This window comes from Schistocerca nitens, chromosome 1 (genome assembly GCF_023898315.1).
Source record: "Schistocerca nitens isolate TAMUIC-IGC-003100 chromosome 1, iqSchNite1.1, whole genome shotgun sequence".
Lineage (NCBI taxonomy): Eukaryota > Metazoa > Arthropoda > Insecta > Orthoptera > Acrididae > Schistocerca > Schistocerca nitens.
This window is the reverse complement of record NC_064614.1, coordinates 160948608-160959431: the sequence shown is the minus strand read 5'-3', so window position 1 is coordinate 160959431 and position 10824 is coordinate 160948608. Positions and strand designations below refer to the sequence as shown.

At 44.6% G+C, this 10824-nt stretch overlaps 1 non-coding gene across 1 annotated transcript; it reads left to right on the top strand.

Moving 5' to 3' along the window:
- Positions 1-8340: 8340 nt before the first annotated feature.
- Trnas-cga (transfer RNA serine (anticodon CGA)) lies at positions 8341-8415 on the top strand. Its single transcript has one exon. It is a non-coding gene; the product is annotated as a tRNA-Ser (tRNA).
- The last annotated feature ends 2409 nt before the right edge of the window (positions 8416-10824 follow it).

Genomic DNA, 10824 nt, shown 5'->3' with positions numbered 1-10824 from the left:
TAAGGACATCACACACATCCATGCCCGAGGCAGGATTCGAACCTGCGACCGTAGCAGTCCCACGGTTCCGGACTGCGCGCCTAGAACCGCGAGACCACCGCGGCCGGCCATGTTCGAATACAATATATGTTCCAAAATCCTGCTGCATATCGACGTTAATGATATGCGCCTGTAATTTAGTGGATTAATCCTACTACCTTTCTTGAATATTGGTGTGACCTGTGCAACTTCCAATCTTTGGGTGCGGATCTTGCGTCGAACGAACAGTTGTACATGATTGTTAAGTATGGAGCTATTGCGTCAGCATACTCTGAAATGAACCTATCTGGTATACAGTCTGGACCAGAAGACTTGCTTTTATTAACTGATTTAAGTTGCTACACTACTCCGAAGATATTTACTTCTACGTTACTCATGTCGGCAGCTATTCTCGATTCGAATTCTGGAATATTTACTTCGTCTTCTTTTGTGAAGGCATTTCGGAAGGCTGTGTTTAGCTGCTCTGGCAGCACTGTCTTCGATAGTATCTCCATTGCTATCGCGCAGAGAAGGCATTTGTTGTGTCTTGCCGCTAGCATACTTTACATACGCACAGAATCTCTTTGGATTTTCTGCCAGGTTTCGAGAGAAAGATTCGTTATAGAAACTATTATAAGCAAAGCGCATTGAAGTCTGCGCTAAATTTCAAGCTTATGTGAAAGATCGCCAATCTTGGGGATTTTGTGTCTGTTTAAATTTGGCGTGTTTGTTTCATTGTTTCTGCAACAGTGTTCTAACCCGTTTTGTGTACCAAGGAGGATCAGCTCTGTCGTTTGCTAATTTATTTGGTATAAATCTCTCAATTGCTGCAGATACTATTTCTCTGAATTTAAGCCACATCTGGTCTACACTTACATTATTAATTTGGAATGAAGATTGTCTCTTAGGAAGGCGTAAAGTGAATTTTATATACTTTTTTGAATACATATTTTTCGATTATTTTTCGAGGATTTGGGGATTACAGTATTCATTCTCGCTACGACAACCCTGTGTTCACTAATCCCTGAATCGATTTTGATGCTCGTTATTAACTCAGGATTATTTGTTGCTAGGAGGTCAAGTGTGTTTTCACAACAGTTTACTATTCGCGAGGGCTCAAGAACTAACTGCTCGAAATAATTTTCAGAGAATGCATTTAGCACAATTCCGGATGATATTTTATGCGTACCTCCGGAATTAAACATGTATTTTCGCCAACATATGGAGGGTAAATTAAAGTCACCACCAACAATTATCGTATGAGTTGGGTACGTGTTTGAAATCAAACTCAAGTTTTCTTTGAACCTTTCAGCAACTGTATCATCTGAACTGAGAAGTCGGTAAAAGGATCCATTTATTATTTTATTCCGGTTGCCAACAATGGCCTCTGCCCATACTAACTCACGGGAAGTATCTACTTCAATTTCGCAACAAGTTAAACTACTTCTGACAGCAACAAACACGCCACCGGCCAACTGTGTTTAGTCTATCCTTTCGGAACACCGTTAGATTCTTCGCAAAAATTTCGGCTGAGCTTATATCCGGCTTTAGACAGCTTTCAGTGCCTAATACGATTTGAGCATCAGTGCTTTCTATTAGCGCTTGGAGCTCTGGTACTTTCCCAACACAGCTACGACAATTTGTAACTGTTATACCAGTGGTTCCCGTATCTATGTTTTTGCTGTGTTCTGCCAGCACCCTTTGTGACTGAAGCCCTTCTTGTGTTTTCCCGATACCCTCTAACCTAAAAACCGCCCAGTCCACGCGTAGCCGCCTCCTGCGTGTAGAGGACACCTGACCTATTTAGTGGAGCCCGAAACCCAACCACGCTTTGGCGCAAGTCAAGGAATCTGCAGCCTACACGGTCGCAGAACCGTCTGAGCCTCTGATTCAGACCCTTCACTCGGTTCTGTACCAGAGGTTGGCAATCGGACCTGTCAACTATGCTGCAAATGGTGAGCTCTGATTTCATCTCGTAAGCAAGATCGGCAGCCTTTACCACTTCTGTTAGCCGCTCGAAACCAGAGAGAATCTCTTCTAATCCAAAGTGACACATATCATTGGTACAGATGTGAGCCACCACCTGCAGTTTGCTGCACCCTGTGATCTTCAAGGCATCCGGGAGGACCCGTTCCACGTCTGGAATGGCTCCACCCTGTATGCACACGGAGTGCACATTGGCTTTCTTACCCTTTTTGGCAGCCGTGTCCCTAAGAGACCCTATAACGCACCTAACTTTGGAGCCCCCAACTATCAATAATCACACCCTCTTTGGGACGAAAATAACGGTATCGGTTTTAACCGCTCCATTTTTCCCATCTCTAGACGAGATTCGCGCCAGGTTACAACTGCAGCACTAACGCATCTTACAGAGCCAACAACAAAACTTCACATTCCCCATATATGAACTCGTAAAAACGATGAACCGCAGACAAACAGTATAAGTTTAAATTCCATTTAACACATGTCGTAACAACATTGAAACAGTAAAACTCCGTAATACGCTTCATAAAGGATCAGGCAGACATAAGATATTTTATCTGGGAGCGGTAAGCGTCGCTTAAAAGCGTAATTCGCCGTATAATTGTACACTGCAGCCACAGAAGGTAAAGTAGATCGTTAGTAGCCCTTCAACTGCTTCCTTATCAGAATTCGATGAAACTAGCTCACATCAGGAGCTGTCGTCTGTTATACTGGCGAATAGACGATTAACAACAGCATCCATGAAGAGGTCCAATTCTCAGGCATGTACCTTTGACCGCACAGCACTTTTCACATTATCGTCACAATTTCCTTACACACACTACTGTCGTCTTCTCACCTAATCATTACTAGGCAGTTTACATGTGTTCTAACATACTTGACAAAGAAACTCCGGTAAACTCTTCTGTTATTTTTGAAATCCGCCATACCTGTAGGACGGATTTTTCCTAAAAATATGTCGAAAGCATTCAGCACAATCTGTTTCTCGCTGCTTCTTAGCGGTTTTCCGCGCCTATTTTGCAATGCAGAACACGTTTCACACAGTTTTGCAGCACGTACGAACGGCAACACGATATGAGCACAAGTGGCCCGGCGGAACAGAGAGAAAACGACTGTCAGTGATACATGAAACAAGAACTACAAGAGTTAAAAATGGAACAAGGTGATTGGCAAAAATAGTGATGACTTTCAGTACTTCAGCGTGCCTCACTGTGTCTTTCACCTAACAGTAGAGACAAAATAACTGATAAACAGACGTAAGCCCAATTTTCAGTGCAGTAACCGACGGCCAATCTCTGATCGTGCGTTTGTTTCCATACGGGTTATGCTTACACTGGACAGGTGTACACGGTAGCGAGCACAGCGGGCGTGGCTACATTGCAGGCGTTACGAACAGCTGCTGTCCTTCACAAACTGCAAGCCAAGGGCGTGGGAACTCGCAGCGGTTGCGTAGGAATTACTAGTCCACGAAGCGATGGAAAAGTTTGCAGAGTCCGTCGCAAGCAGGGTATTTGCACCACCGAATAAAGTCTAGTATCAGCTTCTGATAGTATCACATTTACACGTACTGCACACTTCATGCAAAAATTTAGTTATCAAAGAAGCTGGCATAAAAGTACAAACTGAGGCACTTATTCCTAACCTTCTCGGTTAACATTTATCTAAAACAGTAGCCCGTATTTGGAATAACGCCATATGTTTTACCGAACAATACATGGGACAAGAAAATGTGACGGTCTTTCGTCAATGGTACTTAAAACTTTTACCAAAACTTTCACTAACCGTCTGTAAAGCAAAATTAAACTTTCACCGAGACAGTAAACCGTTTCAAAAATGGCTATGATATCTACAAACTGTAAACATGGTTTAGAAGCAGTAACAAGCACGATTCTAACTTGGCCTTAGATTCATGGGTTTTTGCGAAGGCTTTTGATATATCTCACACATGAACTGTGCAGAGGAATCTTGATATATTAGCAATTGAATCTACATAACACGTATTTATTAAGCAACATCTGTAGCAAGGAAGCAACAAGCGAGAATTTCATTACAGAAGGTTGAGCCATGCAGTCGCCCGCTGGAGTATTATTTTTTTTCCGGCTCGGAATACATTCTGTAAAACACTGAATTGGCACAGAGGAGGAATACGCATGACTGGATATTTTCTTCAAGCAACTGAAAGCAATGTGCCTAAGAACATTATAGACAACAGCAAAAAATGGCTTGGAACTCGTTTTGTAATCCGTAAAGCGTTTTGCAGCGAATAAACGAAAAAATGTCTAGTAAAGGACGTAAGGAAATGAAGAGAAAGAATAGTTGGGAACATATTTCGACGCGATTCATTACTATAAAAATAGTTGAATGGATGACCGAGGGACAGAATCGACATGAGTACGTAACACAAATCGTCGATTTCGGATACAATCAACACTCAGACTGTTTGCAGATGATGACGTCGTTTACAGTGTTGTAAATTGTGTGTAGAATAGTAGTAGAAATTAAAACTAATTTAGACAAGATATCTGCATGGTGTGAAAAGTGGTCAATGACGATTAACATAAAAGTCTGAAGCCCTCCACATGACTACTAAAAATAACGTGAAATTTCGGTCACACGATAAATAAGACAAATTTAAAGGTTGCATATTCTACTAAGTACCTAGGGATTACAATTACGACCAACGTGAAATGGAACCATCACACAGAAAATAATATGGGGTAAGCGCACCAAAAACTGCGTTTTATTGGCAGACCACATAGAAAATGGAAGAATATACTAAATAGAATGCCTACACTATCCTTGTCGGCCCTCTTCTGGAGTACTAGTGAGCAGTTTGGGTACCTCGCAGCAGGAACAACGCAGTAGCGGACACCCTTTACTTAACGATCGAGAGCTGCGGCGTTAGCGTAGAGTTTTCGATGGTAACAATACTGCGTGAAATAACTGCAGAAATTAATGTGGGACGTTAGGGCAGTGCCGCAAAATTAGGCGTTAATGGGCTATGGCACCAAACGACCGACGCGAGCGTCTTTGTAACAGCACAACATCGCTTGCAGCGCCTCTTCTGGGCACGTGACTATGTTGGTTGGACCCTACACGCCTGGAAATCCGTAGTCTTGTCAGATGAGTCCCAATTTGAGTAATAAGAGCTGATGATAGTGTTCGTGTGCGGCACAGACCTCACGAAGCTATGAACCCAAGCTGTGGACAAGGCACAGTGCAAGCTGGTGGTGGCTCCATAATGAGGACTGTGTTTACTTGGAATGGACTGTGTCCTTTGGTCCAACCAAACCGAGCATTGACTGTAAATGGTTATGTTCGGCTACTTGGAGACCATTTGCAGCCATTCACAGACATCATGTTCCCAAACAACGATGTCATTCGCTACTGGTTTGGAGAACATTCCAGACAATTCGACAGAACGATTTGGCCACCCAGATCGCCTGACATGAATCCCGTCAAACATTTGTGGGTCATAATCCAGAGGCCAGTTTGTCCACAAAATCCTGTACCGACAACACTTTCGCAGTTATGGATGGGTATAGTGGCAGTAAGGCACAGAATTTCATTTCTCTGAAGCACGTATCACAAATGTTTGGAAATATTATCCCGACAACTTCCAGGCATTTCCACAAATATGACGCTGTCTGTGGACACATGCAAGATAATCACAGCTTTTCTTGCCTGAGGAATTCGTGTGTTGCCCTCCTCAATCTGACAACGGAATGTTTGGCACTTATCTAAGGTGAGTGATAGTGTCTCTAGCAGCATTACTGCCACACCTGGCAATTCAGTCCTGCATGAACTGTCGCAGCTGGCCTGTACGATCCACCACCAGCCCTACCACCCGTCCACATTGCCCCGAAGATTTTTCTCCCGATCGGCACTCCCCCCCCCTCCCCCCCCCCCGAAGTCACAAAGGTTCCGGTCACCTAGCTGGATCATATTTTTGAATGCACACACGCAGACGTATCGACATCGGAGACCCCTCATCCTGTGAATCTTCGATAGCAACTAATATTTCCACGAAGTTCAAATGGTTCAAATGGCTCTAAGCACTATGGGACTTAACATTTGAGGTCATCAGTCCCCAAGACTTAGAATTACTTAAACCTAAATAACCTAAGGACAGCACACACATCCATGCCCGAGGCAGGATTCGAACCTGCGACCGTAGCAGCAGCGCGGTTCCCGGCTGAAGCGCCTACAACCGCTCGGACACAGCGGCCGGCTTCCACAAAGTGAGTGGAAGTTCTCGTGATGGTCGCCATGTAAGTGCGGTCATGGAGCGTATGAGTATGAAAACACGTAGCCGCTTTTCAACACTGCCACCTGGGTGGAATCCCGAGAGCTTTGTCTGCTCTCTTCGGCAATGTGATCCGTAAGTCACTAGACAACGACTCGCCAACTTTCTCGTCTTTCGGATGACGTGATACTATACTGGCTTCTGCGTTGGGACTCAGTGCTTGAAATTAAGACTACTGTTAAACGAAGATGAAATGATGGAATACGTGCTCGGATAAGAGAAGGATGGAGAAGGCCGTGCCCATTTTGGACGGAAACATTCCTCCACTCGCTTTAACTGATTTAGGGAATTCACGAAAAGCATTGATTAGGAAGACCGGACGAGGAAATTAAACCCGCTCCCCACCGACTGCGAGCTGAGTGTCTCAGAAACTGCGCTATAGGAATGAATCACCACCCTCCTCCCGGTCCGCTCGCCTCTCAGGGCAAGTAAGCTACGGCGCTGGCAGAACACTGGGAATTGTAGCGCGTCCGTTTGCTCTATTGGGCGCCGGGAAATTTCCTGCAGGCGATGCTGTGGAATGCGGCAGGGTACGAAGGGGGCAATGCTGCGCGTATACGTTAGTTACCGTACGCGGCCGTTCCCGAGGCCGGCAGACTGGAGCGAATTAGCGGTACGTGGCCGTGGCTCGGCTTCCTTCTATTAGGACCGCCACGCTATTAAAAGCCAGCCGGACCAGCGCTGGCCGCTGCCTTCTGATGGCGAGAGCCTTTAGACTCGTGGACACACACACACACACACACACACACACACACACACACACACTGCTGCGTTACACGTCGAAGTCTTGTAGTTCTGTCTACATCGACGTGATTGATCACGGTGGAGTCCTCACGTGAATGAAGAAAGGCAAAAAATTGGTCAAATCCTTTTCAAAGGAAATATCTCTACATTCGCAACAATAGATTTCCAGGAATCATGGAAAACCTGAAGCACGATCGCCGGACAGGGGTAACAAACACCGTTGCTAGTTAAACCTTGAGTCCAGCGCTTTGACCAATGAGCCGATTGCATGTCATCGATTTTTCTTTTTTCTCTTTTTCGTTCAGAACTTCGAACCCTGCTCGGAAGTACGTTATTTGCATGTTGCGCACAGATCACATATGCTGAAATTTAGCGAGAAGCGAGAAGTAGCGAGCGAAGGACTTAAGTCTAAACCTACATACATACTCCGCAAGCCATCGTATGGTGCGTGGTGGAGGGTACGCTGCTCCACTACCAGTCATTTTCTTTTCTGTTACACAAGCAAATAGAGGGACAATCGAGGTCTATATGCCTCCTTACTAACCATAATGTCTCTAATCTAATCTTCAAGGTCCTTACGCCAAATGTACGTTGGCGACATTACAGTCGTTCGGCAATCAGCTTCCATTGTCAGTTCTCTAAATTTTCTCAACAGTGCTTCTCGGAAAGAACGTCGCCATCCATCCAGTGATTCCCATTTTGAGTTCCAGAAGCATCTCCGTAACATTGCGTATTGTTAGAAACTACAGAAATCTAGCAGACTGCTTTAGAACTGCTTCGATGTATTCCTTTAATCTGACCTGGTGCGGATCCCAAACACTCGGACAGTAGTCAACAATGGATCGCACTAGTGTCCTGTACACGGTCTCCTTCACAGATTAACCACACTTTTCTAAAACTCTTTCAATAAACCGAAGTCGACCATTCGCCTTCTCTACTACTGTCCTTGCACGCTCATTCCATTTGATGCTGCTTTGTAATGTTACGCCCACATATTTAATCGACATGATTGTGTCAAGCAGTACTAAGGCAAAGGTCCCGAGTTCGAGTCTCGGTCGGGCGCACAGTTTTAATCTGCCAGGAAGTTTCATATCAGCGCACACTCCGCTGCAGAGTGAAAATCTCATTCTGGAAACATCCCCCAGGCTGTGGCTAAGCCATGTCTCCGCAATATCCATTCTTTCAGGACTGCTAGTTCTGCAGGTTCGCAGGAGAGCTTCTGTAAAGTTTGGAAGGTAGGAGACGAGGTACTGGCAGAAGTAAAGCTGTGAGTACCGGGCGTGAGTCGTGCTTCGGTAGCTCAGTTGGTAGAGCACTTGCCCGCGAAAGGCAAAGGTCCCGAGTTCGAGTCTCGGTCGGGCGCACATTTTTAATCTGCCAGGAAGTTTCATATCAGCGCACACTCCGCTGCAGAGTGAAAATCTCATTCTGGAAACATCCCCCAGGCTGTGGCTAAGCCATGTCTCCGCAATATCCATTCTTTCAGGAGTGCTAGTTCTGCAGGTTCGCAGGAGAGCTTCTGTAAAGTTTGGAAGGTAGGAGACGATGTACTGGCAGAAGTAAAGCTGTGAGTACCGGGCGTGAGTCGTGCTTCGGTAGCTCAGATGGTAGAGCACTTGCCCGCGAAAGGCAAAGGTCCCGAGTTCGAGTCTCGGTCGGGCGCACAGTTTTAATCTGCCAGGAAGTTTCAGTACTACTATTGCTGTACTCTAACACTGTGGGTTTGTTTTTCCTACTCATCCGTATTAACTTACATTTTTATACATTTAGAGCTAGCTGCCATTCTTCAAACCAACTAAAAATTTTGTCTACGTTATCTTGTATCCTCCTACAGTCACTCCACGGCAACAACTACTTCCCATACACCACAAATACATGACGACGCAAGGTCCATTTCGGTCTCCGTGGCAACGTAAGAACACTCGAATAAAACGAAATCGTATCTCTACTAATCATGTCCTCAGGCTATTAGTTAGTCAGAAAACAACGGTGGCAATCCCCGCTGATTTTTAACTGCCGCGACTTCTTTAAATCAATTTGGCAAACGCAAGGACGATTTCTTTGAAAGGGTACGGCCTATTTTCTTGTCCACTGCTCCCCAATCGAAACTCATGACTTTATCGTCTACGGGACATCGGTATCTAACCTTCCTTCCAAATAGTTTCCGAGAAATGGAAGTACAGTATTAGTGATTTCATTCTGATGACTTGCCCGTGTAGCGTAAAGCGCAGCGCGCTAACTTGCGTGACGTGGAGATGAGCCAAACGAGGATCGAATCAGGGAGGCGGATTGTCGACCGTGGGCTGTTACACCAGCCAGCCTGAAAATGGTTTTTAGGCGGTGTGCCATACTCGTTTACGCGAAAGCCGTCGCAGATTAACACGATATGAAATACGGTAACACACATAACGAAGTTTACACGATTCACTGGCAGATGGCACACACGATTTCACTCCTTTAGATCAGTTCCACGATTTCGCCGCCAGGAATGGCATCCGGAAACGAAGTTAAATCCACGCATATCACAAAAATGTATGTATGTACCACATCTCCTCCTAAACCAGTGCGGTTCTAGGCGCTATAGTCTGTAACTGCGCGACCGCTACGGTCGCAGGTTCGAATCCTGCCACGAGCATGGATGTATGTGATGTCCTTAGGGTGGTTGGGTTTAAGTAGTTCTACGTTCTAGGGGACTGATGACCTCAGAAGTTAATTCTCATAGTGCTCTGAACCATTTGAACCTAAACCAGCGTACCCATTTCATTCAAACTTGGTACACATACGCCTTATTGTCAGACAACACTCGCTATGGGGTAATAACCACCTATATATCGCAGTTCAGAATATATGACGTCATAAACACTGAGATGCGTGAAAAACGCAGCATCATGCATGAAGTTTTAATACATTTCTTCTTAACTACTAACAGTGAAACATCCCTACATTGGAACCAACTCAAGGAAATCCCTGACACCTGGCAGCGATTTTGACAACTTTCAACTGCGAAGCGCAAACGGCTGTAGGCGGAAAACAATAGCCGGCTGTAGAGTTACGAAGCGGCGCTGCCACAGTGACGTTTACAAAATAGCGTTGTAGCTCCTAGATATGTATCTAGAAACACAGTTTGTGATCAAGATCTGAGGTAAATAAACATTACAGAGAATTTGTATTTTGCATACTATGTTTCTTAATTTGGATACTGTACTTACACATTCCTACATTATGCATATTTCTTTGTAGGACTGTTTCATAATTTCACTAGAGTTTTCATGAATACATGGAAATGATTTTTTTTTCGATAGCACACTACAAACACAAATCATTTTTTGTTTTCGTTTCTAAGGAAAGCATTTTCTAGCCGGGTTGGAGGCCAAGTGCTGCAAGGCTTACATTGAAATTCCTGTTAAGTTCCGTGCACCTGAGCTCGATCCTCACTTCTTGCAATAAATTTACTCTTTGGCAAGAAGATGAAACCTGTCGTTAAACATACATATTGTTATTATGAATACAATAAATTTATTACCTATAAACAATTTCTATGAAGCGATCCATAACGAAACAAATCGCTCTGAGCACTATGGGACTTAACATCTATGGTCATCAGTCCATAACGAAACAAGATTGTTATCTCCTGCGAAACAATGCCGCCTGTCTGGAATGCTATTCTGTTCCCATTATGACTGGTTTTTCGAATCAAACTTCATAAGAAAGTAGGCCTTACGCCGTTACATGCAGTTCTTTAATAGTTGCCTACATGAGGTTGGACGATGGAC